At 38.2% G+C, this 16545-nt stretch overlaps 1 non-coding gene across 1 annotated transcript; it reads right to left on the minus strand.

Moving 5' to 3' along the window:
* Positions 1-16042: 16042 nt before the first annotated feature.
* TRNAQ-UUG (transfer RNA glutamine (anticodon UUG)) lies at positions 16043-16114 on the minus strand. Its single transcript has one exon. It is a non-coding gene; the product is annotated as a tRNA-Gln (tRNA).
* Between the last annotated feature and the right edge of the window lie 431 nt (positions 16115-16545).

The following is a 16545-nucleotide window of genomic DNA, read 5'->3' on the forward strand; positions in this document are numbered from 1 at the left end:
CATTTTAATGATCTATTTGATCTTCATTTGTTTTTGTATTTAAAAATATTTTCCGAATTAATAAAACAAAAAGGAAAAATGTTTTATAAATTAATCAATTAAAAGTAATTATATATAAATTTTAAAATAAAAATTAATTATATTAATTTTAAAATAAAATTATTTAATAAAACTATTTTAATTAATTAAATAAACATAAATATGTTTAATTCCAAATATAAGTTTTTTTATAAAACTAAAACCAATATTTTAAAATTAATTAACGTAAACTAAAAACCTAATAAACTTTAAAGTTTCAATTACACTATTTTGTTTGAATTTAGTTTAAATTTTGGCTTTTAAGTTAAAGGTGTTGGTTATAATTATTGGGTTTTAGTTTAGAGGTTATTAGATTTAATTTTTCTTATTTTTAATTGATTAATTTATAAAAATATTTGTTTTTGTTTTATTAATTCAAAACTTTTTAAACTCATTTTAAAATAATAAAGACAAAAAAAAAATCAAATAAATCATTAAATATAGAAAAATATGGTCATATTTGAAATTTGGGTTGACCAGATTTCCGCATAAGAGTATTAAACTAGTATGAAATGCAAACAAAAGGTACCGAATGATTATTATTATAAACATAGAATATCAAGCGTGTATTTTGATAATACAGAAGATACCAAATTAGTATTTATAATATACAGTTTATAATTAATTTTCTTATTGATGAGATGCAATATTAATCTTGTTAATAATATTGCATAGTTTTTTTTGTTGGCAACTGAATACACCCTAGCTAATTATAATTAAAATAAATAAATAAAAATCACATAACCAAAAATAATATTATATTATCAGTATAATACAAAAAAAAACATATTAATAATGATAATGTATATCAGTATCACTGTCACTTTAGGTCAAACACGGTAACGTAATTTGAATTTGATCAATTTAAAAGCCACGTTTTAATTAGTGAATTTAATGTCTCGTTATTTCCTTTTCATTCCCTAATCCCAGAAGATCACTGCAAATATATTAGAGAATTGCTAAATGTTCCGCATCATAAAGAAGTGATATATTGCTATTTGTGTAATTTAAGATTAGGTCTTATTTATTTGAATTTAATAAATATTATAGAATATCGCTAACTAATCATAGGATAACAACTCATGTAGTATTAGGCATCTTTTTAAAGTGTTAAATAACAACTTTCAATATATAATTATATATGATGAGCATTGGTTTTGCGACAGAAAATTACCCCATATTGCCCTGACCACCATTATGTATTAAAAATAATAAATAAAAAACTCACAATAAAAATAATAATAATATGTGTAAATCAATTAAGATATAGCTAGGATAATAAAATAGGTTACTTATATATATTTATTTCGTATTATACGTTTTATCGAAATACAGATTTGATATCTTATATTTTCAATAATGTTCATTTAGTATCTTGTAATTTAAAATTATGCATATATGTTACCTTATAATCAAATTTGATCAATAAAATATTATCGATATGACCAAACTGTCCTCAGTTATATGTAATTTAGTAATTAAATTTTAATTTGAAACCCATAAAATTAATGGCAGTTTACTAATATCAATAAAATTTTATTTATCAAATTTAAGTCTAGAGTATCAAATATGTACAATTTCAAATTACAAAATACCAAATGAGCATTATTGAAAACATAGGGTACCAAATTTATATTTTGATAAAACACGGGATATCAAATAGTTATTTACCCTACTTATTATTGTAATTATTATATACTTCAGTACAACACCATGCAATCATATATTTTCTTCGACTTGTTTTATATATATATATATATATATATACTAGGGGCAAATAATGTGCAATACACATTTGCTTAGTTTTATTTAGAAAATATATTAGTTACTTTTATTAAATTTTTATGATAGTTATATAAATTTTAAAGAAATAGACAATATTATATATAAAAAATGACATGAACAATTAAAAGAAAAATTAAACCAAAACATTGTTTATGATTTTTTTTAAATAATACGATAACATTTTAGATCACAAACTACCTTATTTAAAGTACAAAATATTCATGATATTATTCAAATCACACTCCAATGATTAGAGAAGAAACTTCATTATTTTTTATAGAAGATAAATAATGTTATTCTAATTTCTTATTTAGTTATACAGTCATACCATTTTTACACACGATACTTATATATAATGTAATTATTATGTATTATATATTATTGTAATAATAATATTTTATAACTATTGACGTTGTTTTTCATCAACTTAAATAGTAGAGCAATTAAACAATAAAGTATTGGTGCAAATGAATAGAGGAAAACAAGAGGATTTTTATGTGGTTCAGCAATTAATTCTGCCTAGTCCACGAGTCTGTGTTATTAAGACTTTGGAGTTTTTTGGAAACTTTTCAGAGAAGAATTGCCCAGAGTTTTTTCTCAAGAAATCAGAAATCGGTCCCTTACAAATGATGTTTCCTTCTCTATTTATAGAGAAGGTTGCAAAATTCATTCCCACATATCTCGGGAAGATATTATGTAAATCAATTAATATAATGCTATTTAATGCATTATTTCCTTTATACAGGGAAACGTTCCATGAAGATCGGGAACGGATAACAAATTAAATGATATCCTTTAAATATTGGGATTGTACAACCATAAAAACATCCACACGTAACTGATTAACCCAGAAGATTCATCAAATCTTCGAGATCAACAATTGGTATTGAACTTGCCGAGACCATGAGTCAATCACGAGCCTAGCACCTAACCTCGCGCTATGCTCGGAACATGCTGACGATGCTGTCACATTCAAGCTTGCACTTCCCGAGCTCGAGCCATCTCGCCTGAAGGCAATCAAGGAAAAATATACTCATGAGTCATACCATGGCCATTGCGAGCTCAGAGAATATTCAAGGCTACTCATATGATGATTGCATGTGTTTCGAGCTCACACCTGACGAGCCCAGTTTTCGAGGTCATAACTTTTTATCTCGAAATCTGGGTGTAACATTTTGCCCCCTCAAAAGTATCAGTTTGAATCCCATGAGAATGAAACTTTTGAACTGCCCTTCTTGGAAACTGTACCATCAACTGCACTCGAGTGTGGACACGCGTCTAGTAGGTATTGGAAGATCAGAGTACTTGAGTATGTTTGCACCATGCCCACGTCTTCTAATCTGCCATCTTTTTGCTGCCATTGCTACGCATATACCTGTTCGTTTGATTAGATACCAAAAGCATCCAACGGTCCAGATTGATTCGTCGTTTGACATTCTTTTGTGGCCTATAAATATGCTTGTGCCATCTTCTTCCTTTCATTTTTTACGTCTTCGTGTTTTCAGAAAAGAGAGAAGGAAAACCAGAACCCGATTTGCCCAATTCTTGCATGTTCTCCAAACCGAGGAAGCAAAACAACGCTGGCCTGCTCGACTCCGTGAAATCGTTCTTGCAACCAATCCTTTGGCCATTGATCTCTCTGTACCCACCAGCCACACTGTGTAAGTATCTGTTCTTGATCGCATATGTTCATGTACATTCTGTTTTTCCATGCATGTTTATGTTGTATTAGCACTTTGGGTACTAGCTTGCTAGAATGCTTTAATCAATATCGTGTAGTTTTTAGGCTCATCTGATGTTACAGATTTCCAAACCCAGATTTTGCATAAATGATGCAAATATGGCTCTTTTACTGGGTTATTTTGATTTCGAATATCATAACGTGTAGACCAAGAAACGAGGTATAATATTAGGGTTTTCAAATTGTACGTTTCCCAAAAATATCACTTTTTGAGTAACCGCTAACTTTTTCCCTGAAAATCCAGGATCTTTAAAAAATAAATCCACTTTCCCCCCTCCACGTCAAATACATGCTCGGGGCTCAATTCTTTTGATAGCTCAGGTTTCTACCAAACTTGATCTCGTTCTTTTGATCGAGCTTATTTGATGGTCTCGAACATTCGAGCTCAGACCGTCTTGATTTTTATCATTAATCTCTTGTTCATCTGGCCCTCACCCTTTTTCTTTCTTGTTAGATTTCGCAAAATTTGGAAAAGCGGTGGGGGTCAATACTTGCGATTCCTTACTCACCGACAACTCCGAGCCCGGAGTCACCTTTTACTCAGAACCAGTGGCTAATTCAAGAGCACAAATTGAAGTGTGAGCAAGAGGATACTCGAGCTCACTTTCGACGCCAAATTGATGAGGTCGAAGAGAGAAAGAGGAAGAAACTTAAGGTCACAATCTATCCGGACCCGGACCCCGAGCCCAGGCCAATTCCTCTCGACCCTACTCTCAAAGTGACGGTCGTGTTCAGACCGGGCGAACTCAAATTTTCATTGATGGAAGAGTCATCAAATCACCCATCCACCTCGTAGCCAACCGCCATTCCCACCTTGAGGGGAGAATTTTTCGAGGCCGAGCACTATTGGAGCTCGGTTTCTTCGTTAGGACAAATCTCCGACATCCTAGCTCTCCATGGCCTAGGATTATCAGGCTCGCTGAGATGTCGTGCTCCCACTTCCAAAGAATGTAGTTGTCGTGCCCCAGGAGATGGCAATCCTGACAATAAACTAAAGCTCGCAGCTTGGAGCCATGAACATATGAAGGCAGGGGCCTTATTGCCCTTGAAGTCCTATTTTAAGGATTTTCTGGATTTTGTTGGGCTCTCCAACTCCATACCAACTCGAACAGGGTCTTGTCAGCCCTAAGGTCGCTTTACCACGAACTGAAGTGGGAAGGGCCTTCGCCAAGGGAGATTCTATATCTCTTTTGCTTAAAAAGCAACCCCTCTCGAGGTTGGGGAGGGGACGGCTTCTACTATCTCTTGAGCTATCCTAGGGAGAAGAAGATTTTTGAGGATATTCCCAACCATCCTCCTAACTTCAAACTGGCGTTCTTCTGGACGGATGGTCTGGCTCCCTCCAAATATTACTCGTTCAGGCGAATCCGTAAGTATATGATATTTTTCCTCTCATGCTCGACTTTTTGTTTGAGCTCGAATTATCTCATAATGTATTCCATTTTTTCAGACAACTATCACCATCCTACTCCCTCGAATGCAATGAGGGAGCATAAAGAAGCTTTGCTCCAGCTTTCTTATGGCAGGCGCTCCATATCTTATCTTCTCCATGAAGATAAGCTTCGAGCCTACAGTCTTCTAGAGGAGGGCCAATAAACAAACGATAGGGCCTACAAGAAACACACCAAGTGGGAGTTTTTTCCTCTCCCAACTGGCAGTTTTCCTCCGAGGCGAATCTCGAAGGCGCGATCCCCAGTTCGTTGTCACGGGAGTCGTGGCTCGGGGAACGATGCTAATGATGAGGTGTCGAGCTCGAGTGACAGAGGTAAAGTCATTCTCAGCTCGACCTTGTGGTCTCATTCCCTTCTCAAGCATAAACCCGATATCCTGATTTTGTGCCCAGATGACAGGGACATTTTTTATGTATGGTCCTGGGTAGATGAGAGGGTTCATAGGTTTGATGTTGTTGGCTAGGGAAGTACGATACTATGTATAGTCTGAACAAGGTCTGGGATGGAATATTCATCCAATATGGGACAAATGATTTTAGGGACCTTTCAAGGTTGACTTCCACATATAGGGAAGGGAAACCTCTGAAGATAAGGGAATTACTTGGTCACCGAGCACAAGCTCGAGGGAGAGTTCCACTTAGGTTTCTCGTCACTTGTCTTCAATTCCTTTGACTGTCTGCATTATGCTAATTTCATCATCATGATTATGCAGGTACTATGGACTATGATCTCGAGAACGTGCTCGCCAGGGGTGAGGGGGCCAAGAAGAGTAAGTGCTCGAGAGCCTTGCAAAAGTCTGATCGGCCTGCTAAGATCCCTAAGAGGACCGAGAAGACTCCTCCACCCCAGTTCCCATTGTTATGAGCCCGGCCGCGGATCCCACTTCCCAGGTCAACGCTTCCATAACAAGTGCTCCTTCTTTGCCTCTTTCCATCAAGATCCTCCCAACGCTCGGCCCACTTTCGAAGAAACCAGCGACCTCTAAAGTTGTTGTCGATTTCTACTCATGTTGATGAGTATGTTGTCGACAATGCTGCCAGGACTCATGGGACCACTCTCGGCTCGGACGTCCTATCTCGGGTAGGCCAAAGCATCAGTAATTTTGAGGCTCCTCACTAGCAGTTTTTGGTCAATGCTTGGGACTGCAACGTCCTTTACGACAAAAATGTCGAGCTCGCATCCGCGGTAACCTCTCTTACTCTATTATTTGTTGGAATTTCTCTAAGAGTATGTTCTAGCTTGATTCGTTTGTGTGCTAGTCTCTTACCGCGTTTGCTCAGCTAAATTATAAGCTGAACAACGAGATCCACGCGAGCATGTCCTATGCTCAGGAGGCGAAGGATTTCCAGCTCAAGCTCGCAGACGAGTACATAGCCGCGAAGTCAAAACTAGAGGCCGAGGTCAAAGAGATGCACTCCAGGGTTGAGGAGCTTGAGAAGCTGAATGTCGAGCTCGAGGAGGCAAAAAATAAGCTCAAAGAGAAGAGCTCCAAGGTTGAGGAGCTTGAGAAGATCAATGCCAAGCTTGAGGAGGAGAAAAAGGCCACCTTTGAGGTGATGGAGGATGAAAAAGCTCAACTTCTTGAAGAGTTTAAGCAGAGGAAGGATCGGGCGGTTGACTTGGCTATGTACAGGATTTGGGCCAGCAACGCCGATCTCGATACGAGCTTCTTAGGCTCTTTTGAGGAAGAGCTTGTGGCCAAATGGCAAGCTCGGCTTGATGAGGAGGAAGCTGCTCGGGAGGATAGTCATGCTATTCGTCCTGGTGAGGGTAGTGCTCTCGATGATGCTGAGAAGGCCAAGGAGAATGCTGAGAAGGCTAAGGAGGGTGCTCCTGCCTCCTAAATCTTGATCTTGGGCTGCGTCCTTCTGAATCTTTTGTGATAGTTTTTATCTTTTGCTTTTTATGCCCTTCAGGAAAAAATGATTTACAGCTCGTAAAAGAGCTATTTATTTATGATATTTGTAATACCGCATTTGACTTTACTTTAATATTTTTGCTTAACATCCCTTGAATTGAAATATTTTAAGCAACTTATATTAAAAGTTTGCCTTTATGTTTGCTTATTCGTACAAACACATGTCGGATTTAAGCTTGAGCTTCCATGCTTTCTCGCATAGTTTGTTCGATATATCCGCGTCCGATCTCGTTATTTATCAAGGTCGGAGCTTACTTTTACCATGCACTCGGAAGTACTTATATGGTGTGTAAGATAAGTATTTTAGTTGTATTATGATTTTCTAGTTACTTTTCCTCGTCCTCGGGTAGCTCCCCGAGGTTGTGAGGTTGAAACTTTTGTTGCAAAATACTCCAGCCTCGGTGTTGACTTAGCTCGCAGTAGGTTAATTTTTTCCCACTTACGTCGATTAATTTTAGCTGGTTTGTTCCAAACCTATTTAGGTCGTGTTTGGTTCGTAATCCATACACATATACTTTCAATCTAGTTATATCTAGATCGTACTGGTTTGCGTACCTATTCATGTCCAAACACTTTATTTTATATAATTTGGTTATGTCGAAATTTTAGCTCGCGTATCTGGTTATATCCAAACACTTTGTATATAATTTGGTTAACGGTCCAAATTATCTTAGCTAGCGCATTTGGTTATATCAAAACACTTTGTATATAATTTGGTTAATGGTCCAAATTATCTTAGCTCGCGCATTTGGTTATATCCAAACACTTTACTTTTAATAATCTGGTTAATGATCCAGACATTTGCTTGTTTTTGTGTATGCTTATTTTTGAGCAATTTTTTTCAAACTTATGGTATGTATACCACTGATGCCCCCTTAATATCCTATGAGTGCGACCATTGGTTATTAAATTAAGAGAGTTTGCAAAAAATATATCATATTGAGACGAAAATGAACTTTATTCAAAATTGAACAATTTAGAAGCTTAGTAAAGATAAACAAGCATGGTAACAGGAAACATCATTCCTATATTACTGACAGTAAGGTCGCAGATGTTTGACATTCCACGCTCGTGGTACCAATTCTCCGTTTAATCTTGCCAATTTGTAGACGCCACATCGAATAACTAACTCGATTTGATAAGGCCCTTCCCAATTAGGCTCGAGCACGCCAACGGCTGGGTCCCGCGTAGCTAAGAACACACGCCTTAACACCAAGTCTCCCAATCTGAATTTCCTGTCCCGAACCTTTTTATTAAAATATCGGGTAGCTCACTGTTGATATGCTGCATTTTTTAGTTGAGCTTCGTCCCGTCTTTCTTCGATCAGGTCCAGACTTACTTCGAGCTGGGATTGGTTCAAGGCTTGGTCATAAGCATGGCTACGAATAGTGGGTATTTCGACCTCGATTGGTAACATGGCCTTGCATCCATATGCCAGAGAAAAAGGGGTATGTCCTGTTGAAGTGTGAGCTGTGGTTCGATAGGACCACAAGACTCTGCTCCTCGTGCCATTTTCCCTTAGCTTCTTCCAATCTCTTTTGCATAGAACTTTTCAGAGTCTTATTTACGGCTTCGACTTGTCCGTTTGCTTGGGGATGGGAAACAGAGGAGAAACTCTTCATTATCCCATTCTTCTCACAAATTTTTTTAAACAAATCACTGTCGAACTGAGTACCGTTATCTGATACTATCTTCCTTGGCATTCCATATCGGCAGATTATATTTTTTACCACAAAGTCCAAGACTTTCTTTGAGGTAATGGTTGCCAGCGGTTCAACCTCGGTCCACTTTGTAAAATAATCCACCGCGACTACTGTGTACTTAACTCCTCCTTTGTCAGTTGGCAACGAGCCTATGAGATCAATTCCCAACACCGCAAATGACCATGGGGAGGTCATCATAGTTAGCTCAGAAGGTGGAGCTCGCGGGATTGTAGCGAATCGTTGGCACTTATCGCATCTCTTGACATAATCAAATGAGTCTGCTTTGATAGTGGGCTAGAAGTATCCTTGTCGTATAATTTTCTTTGATAGGTTATGCCCCCCAGTGTGGTCCCCACAAAATCCTTCATGAATCTCTTCTAGGATTTTCTTGGCCTCGGGTGGAGTCACACATCGGAGTAGTGGCATAGAGTACTCTCTCCGATATAGCCTTCCTTCCACAATAGTGTATCTGGGAATCTGATACATCAGTTTCCAAGCCTTGTTCCGTTCTGCTGGGAGAATTCTGGTTTCAAGGTAACCAATTATTGGGGTCATCCAAGTTGGCTCGGATTTAATCATGCAGACATTTTCCTGTTCAGGCTCGCTTATACTGGGCGTCGACAGATGCTCGATTGGCACAACATTTAGCTCATCGACCTCGGTGGATGTGGCGAGCCTGGCTAGGGCATCTGCATTAGAATTTTGCTCTCGGGGAACCTGCTCTATTGTATAGAACTCAAAATTTTCGAGTGTTGTTTTTGCTTTTTCTAAATATGCGGCCATCCTTATGCCATGAGCCTAATATTCCCCTAAATTTTGGTTGACCACCAATTGAGAGTCACTCTAGCAATGTATCGCCTTAGCCTTGAGTTCCTTGGCTATTCGGAGTCCGGCCAATAGAGCCTCATATTCAGCCTTGCTGTTAGATGCTTCGAACAAACCTTAAGGTGGAGTGAAATCGACTTCCAGTTGGAGTGATCAATATGATTCCTGCCTCCGATCTATTATCGTTGGAAGACCCATCGACGTAAAGTTTCCACAGCTCGCGGGCTGGGGTTATAACTTCGTCATTAGTCATTCCAGTACATTCCACTATGAAGTCTGCTAAGGCCTGTCCTTTTATGGCTGTCCTCGGATAATAAGTGATCTCGAATTGCCTGAGCTCAATAGCCCATTTTAATAATCGATCCGAGGCTTCTGGCTTCGACAAGACTTGTTGTAGTGGTTGGTCAGTCAGCACATGGATGAGGTGTGCTTGAAAGTAAGGTCGGAGCTTTCGAGATGAGTGAATTAGGCTGAGAGCCAATTTCTCTATTAAGGGGTATCTTGATTATGTCCCCAGTAACCTTTTGCTGACATAATATATTGTCTTTTGTACCTTCTAGTCTTCTCGGACAAGCACGGCACTAATGGCGTGCTCGGTTGTAGCGAGATATAGGTACAAAACTTCTCTTGTGATAGGTTTCGACAAGATGGGAGGTTCCACGAGGTGCTTCTTAAGCTCCTGAAATGCCAGCTCTCATTCCTCTGGCCATTCAAATTTTTTGCCCCCTCTCAAAAGGTTGAAAAATGGGAGACAACAGTCCGTAGACTTCGAGATAAACCTACTTAATGCCGCCATCCATCCAGTCAAACTCTAGACATCCTTATGTTTTCGAGGTGAGGGCATGTCAATTAATGCTTGGATCTTGTCAGGATTAACCTCTATTCCCCGTGTGTTCACAATGAAACCCAGGAACTTCCCCGATGATACTCCAAAAGAGCATTTCTGAGGGTTGAGTTTCATATCGTACTTTCGTAGCACGGCGAAGCATTCTTCGAGGTCATCCACATGGTTATGGTTATGTTTAGATTTGACCAACATATCATCAACTTACACTTCCATGTTATTACCTATCTACTCGGAGAACATCATATTTATGAGCCTTTGGTAGGTGGCTCCAGCATTCTTGAGCCCGAAAAGCATGACATTGTAACAGTACAACCATTTATCTATCACAAAACTCGTATGCTCTTGGTCCAAGGCATGCTTGGAAATCTGGTTATATCCAGAATAAGCATCCATGAATGACATAAGTCTGTGCCCAGCTGTGGCATCTACGAGCTGGTCGATCCGAGGTAAAGGAAAGCAGTCCTTAGGAAATGCCTTATTGAGGTAAGAGTAATCAATACAAGTTCGCCATGTTCCATTAGGTTTTGGAACTAGTACCGGGTTGGCGACCCAATCAGGGTAGAAAGCATCTCGTATAAATTGATTCGCCTTTAATCTGTCGACCTCTTCCTTCAGGGCTTTCTTCCTGTCATTGTCCAGGAGTCTTCATTTTTGTTGCTTCGGGGGGAAGCTCTTATCAATGTTAAGGACGTGGCTTATCACATTCAGACTTATCCCTACCATGTCCGAATGTGACCAGGCAAAAACATCCTGGTTCTTCCTTAGGAAGAAAATTAATTGCTACTTTGTTTCTTCCGAAAGGTTTTTCCCTACCTTCACAGTTTTTGGGGGATCAACCTCTTCAAGCTTGACCTCTTCGAGCTCTTCTAGAGGCTCGAGGTCAACCCTCTCTTCTATTCTATGATCGATCTCTTCGTCTATCTCGAAGACTGTCCCATCCTTACTTTGAATTACTACAAGCGTTTGTGCACTTGTTTGCTTCTTTCCCTTCACGGAAATGCTGTAGCATTCCCTTCCCACGATCTGGTCTCCTTTCAGTGTCCCGATGCCACTAGAAGTCGGGAACTTGATGGCCAGGTGCCTAACAGACGAAACTGCTCCTAGCCTTACTAAGGCGGGTCTCCCGAGCAGTACGTTGTAGGCCGATGGAAGATCCACCACTACGAACTCCATCATCTTGGTTGTCGAGACTGGAAAGTCTCCCAAGGTTACGGGGAGTTCAATGGATCCCATACAGGCAATCCCTTCTCCTGAAAAGCCGTACAACATCGTTGCACATGACTTTAGGCCACGAAGCACGAGTCCCATCTTTTCTAAAGTGGCCTTTTAGAGGATATTTACTGAGCTCCCGTTATCAACCAGGACTCGGTGTACCCTCTTATTCGCGATCTGAAGGGTTATGACCAGCGGGTCATTATGAGGGAACTGTACATGGGATGCGTCATCTTCAGTAAAAGTTATGGGTTGAGATTCAACCCCTTGTTGTTTTGAGGTCATAGGATCCACTGAGGTCGAGGCAGAGTTTGCATTTGTTGTTGTAGTTATGGGCTGAGAGGTCATATTCAATGCTGACCTCGGGTCCTCTACATTAACAAACCTCTGAGCTCGTCGATTGAAAAGACCTTACGGGCTTCATTTGCATATCCTCCCAGAGAGGACTTCCAGGCATTACTCCAGCTCCGATAGCCATTAAATGGCCACTGTCATCGATGTCACGGGCTCAAGCGACTTCCAAGTTAAACCTTGTGAGATAGCTCTTCAATGTCTCATTTGGCTACTGTCAGACATTGGTCAAGGCAGACGCCTCGAGCCTAATGCCGACCATGGCCTTGAATTGCTTTTTGAAATCTCTTGATAATTGATCCCATGAAGCAATCAAATGTCTCTTATACTTTTCAAACCAGTTCTTCGCTGCTCCTATGAGTGAGGCTAGGAACAACATGCACCTGAGCTCGTAGCCCACATTACTGGCTCGCATGATTGTGTTGAATGTACTTAAATGGCTGTACAGATCCGAATTCCCATCAAAAGGTGGGACATGGGGAATTTTGAACCCTTGAGGAACGGGGTGCTAGAAATATGCGGGGCAAAGGGCTCGAGTTCTTCATCGAACTCTTCGTCCCATTCCTGGCCTCATTCGTTTTGTAAGAGCTTGAATGCTCATTCCAACTGTTCAATCCTTTCTTAGTCTGGATCTACGGGGGGTCTGACTTGAAGCAGCGGGAACTAGTTATCATTGATTACAACTCCAGTTCCCCGCCTTGGCGCGGGGTGCTTACGCCCATTGAGATGGTCTCTCAGGTCTGAATTCGGGGGATTGTCACGCCCCCGATTATGGTTCAAATGCTCCTGTAAATCTGGGTGATCACCTCGATTTCCATTGTTTCTACGTTCATGGTCGTATATACTTATAGACCTGATGTCACCTGAGCCTTCACTAACATGGCTCGTTGCACGATTATTTCGAGTTGGGTTTCTTGCCGGTTGCCTCGTCTCAAAAGTGTGAGATCGATACATTTGGCTTCTCGTGGGATGGGGACCCTTATGCTCCCTAGCAGTTTCCCCATTTCCACGCCTTCGCCCAGCTCGCCTTTCCTTATCACCATGGGTCGGTTGGGAGTTCCTTCGAGTTGGTGAGGGATGCCTTATTGGTGATGGTGGCTGCCATCCGTTACGGGGCCTAGAAGGCCCTGAGTTCACTCGATCGGACTCTGCAATGTTCTGCGCGGTACCAGGATTTCGGGTCCAGCCTCCGAGGGGGCTCGGTTATTCCCTACTCCAGCTGGTGCCTCCGTAGTTGGGTTGGTAGGACCTCCAGTACGATTACTTCTTCGGGGCCTCGACGGAGCAGGCTGTTCTGCTGGTGGCAGAGGCTGCTCCACTCTACGGGTGGCGGTATTTTTGCGCGGCTGCCCCCAAGGCCTACGCGGTGGGAGGTGAACATCTCGCAGAGGCGGATCCTGGGCATCTTGCGGAGGTGGGGCCTTAGCCGCTTACGCCTCAGCAGCTAGTCTAGCTAGCTCTTCGTTGCACTTCTTAACTTCTGCCAACTGCTTTCGTAGTTGGCGATTTTCGAGTTCCACTATTGGCACATATCGTTTAGGATTGTAGTACATATCCTCGTCGTCCCTGGGGGCAGGTGATCCCCGAGAGTCGGACGATCCACTCCTCTCATCGGGGTCAGAATTCACCATAGGTTGCTTTCCAAGGCGCCGGGGGTACTCATCTTCATCTAAAATCTCATCTTCAGGAATATTGGGATTATTTGCTGCCATTGTTGATTCAAGAGGCTCCTGAACAGACTCACACACGTACTGTTTAATGGCTCTCAATGAAAGCACCAAACTGTTGACGCCGTTTTTCGTCAACTTAAATAGTAGCGCAATTAAACAATAAAATATTGGTGCAAATGAATAAAGAGGAAAACCATAGAATTTTTACATGGTTCAGCAGTTAACTCTGCCTAGTCCACGAGTCTGTGTTATTAAGACTTGGAAGTTTTCTGGAAACTTTTCAGAGAAGAGTTGCCCAAAGTTTTTTCTCAAGAAATCAGAAATCGGTTCCTTACAAATGGTGTTTCCTTCTCTATTTATAGAGAAGGTTGCAGAATTCATTCCCACATATCTCGGGAAGATATTCTGTAAATCAATTAATATAATGCTATTTAATGCATTATTTCCTTTATACAGGGAAACGTTCCATGAAGATTGGAAACGGATAACAAATTAAATGATATCCCTTAAATATTGGGATTGTACAACCATAAAAATATTCACACGTAACTGATTAACCCAGACGATTCATCAAATCTTTGAGATCAACAATTGGTATTGAACTTGCCGAGACCATGAGTCAATCACGAGCCTATCACCTAACTTCGCGTTGTGCTCGGAACATGCTGACGATGCTGTCACATTCGAGCTTGCACTTCCTGAGCTCGAGCCATCTCGCCTGAAGGCAATCAGGGAAAAATATATTCATGAGTCATACCATGGCCATTGCGAGCTCAGAGAATATTCGAGGCTACTCATATGATGACTGCATGTGTTTCGAGCTCACACCTGACAAGTCCAGTTTTCGAGGTCATAACTTCTTATCTCGAAATCTGAGTGTAACAATAACATGTGAATTTATATTAATATAATTATTAAATATCCTATTTTGTATTAAATATTATTATAATATTTGAATTTATATTAATATAATTACTAAATATTTATTATAGTAACATTTTATGAAAAATAGGATTAAATATTATATATTATTATAATAATAATATTTTATAACATTTGAATTTATATGGATATAATTAATAAATATCTAGTTTAGTATTAAATATTACTATCATAATGATATTTTAAAATATTTAAATTTATAATATTTAATGCATGATATTTTATAATATTTAAATCTAATAAAAATATTTTATAACATTTGAATTTATATTAATATAATTAATAAATATTTATTTTTAATTGATTTTAAAAATATAAATAGTGGTATATTTAGAATATTTTATTTAAGTTAACAAAAGAAACAGTTAAAATCAAGAATTTTTGTTATATACACATTTTTTTATATACAGAAGATATATCTCTTCTATATAATAAGTGTGTAGATAACGAAAAGTCTTGATTTTAACGATTTTTTTTTTAATGTTAACTTTAACGGAATATTCTTATATTTAACATAATACTTTTATATTTAACGGTAGTTTGTAAACACTTAAATTTAAATAAAATAAAATAAATGATTAAATGGTTATTTTACAGGTTTTTTTTTTATTACCTATTATAAATTACTATAAATTCTTTTAACAGTTGGCATTTGAAAATTAAAAAAAAAAAACAGCCCCATGCATGCAAACGCGACGTGACATTTAATAGTAAAAAATAATATAAATGATAAAATGAAAAAGAAAAATAGAAACAAATTTCCGATAATAAAACAGAAAACAGATAACTACATTTAGAAATCAATCTACAATCTAGAACTAGTTTGGTCTCTAAAAGAGAAGTACACATGCTTGCATAGATATATTAATAGGACGAAGTAGTACTCGTTTGTAATATATATTTTTCATAGTATTGACTTGGGGATTTTCTACTTCTACGAGTTTGTTTTTATCCTTTTTTTTTCCTTGTTTTGGTATATACATATTGGGTGATCCACAATCATAGACCATATAAGGTTCTACAACATTATGTGGTGGAGCTAGCTAAGTCTAAGTGGTCCTATAAAGTCTCGTGTTTTTTCTACTCATGAAATTTTTTTGTTGGAAAATATGAGATTGAAAATTCATCGTCATCTTACTCAATATCACAAACACAATTCATCAAGTTTTGGTAATCACATCTTAATATATAGTTTGAAAATTCGTTTTATCTATTTTATATTAAGTTTATGGTTAATTATTATGAAAATCAATCCAAATATTAAGTGCTTGGGTTTTGACTGGGTCATCCTTGATTTTTATTATTTATTTTTCGAACTTTTTCTTTTGGAAGGAGAACAAAATATCATTCAAATGCCTTCTAGTGTTACTTTTTCCGACATTAGTAATAACATTTTATGTCCCTCATAGACACTACGTAACATTATTATTAGATTATGTACAAATCTCTGTCTTGTCTTTTATAATTATATAATAAATAAACATATATAATTTCCTTTTTTTGAAAAAATAAAATAAGAAGGTCCTACCGGGAGTCGAACCCAGGTCGCTGGATTCAAAGTCCAGAGTGCTAACCACTACACCATAGAACCCTCGATGATATGTTGTCACAAATCAAATTTTGGAATATATATTTTAAAATCGGTTATGTATTTATTTATTTATTTTTTTTTGACATGTATTTATCTATTTTATATTAACTATCTGGTGATTATAAAAATTAATCCAAATATTTAAAAGCTGAGATCACTCTCAACTTATATACATGGACCAAGTCTAATTTAAAGCAAATTCACTCAAAACTAAGTTTGAGACATTAAGAGATTTTCTTCTTTTTTTTTTCCGAAAAAAAAATGTCCTACTAAAATTTTATTTTATTTAATTTTCTTAATATTGACGATTTATTATATTTATTTTTTTATTAAATTTTCATTCACCATATGTTGGCTTGATGAAAGTAATATTGGAATGTCTTCGGCCAATCTTAAGCTCCTCTGAAGATTTGAATTATTATGTATATGAT

The sequence above is a fragment of the Humulus lupulus genome, chromosome 9 (assembly GCF_963169125.1).
Source record: "Humulus lupulus chromosome 9, drHumLupu1.1, whole genome shotgun sequence".
Classification (NCBI taxonomy): Eukaryota; Viridiplantae; Streptophyta; class Magnoliopsida; order Rosales; family Cannabaceae; genus Humulus; species Humulus lupulus.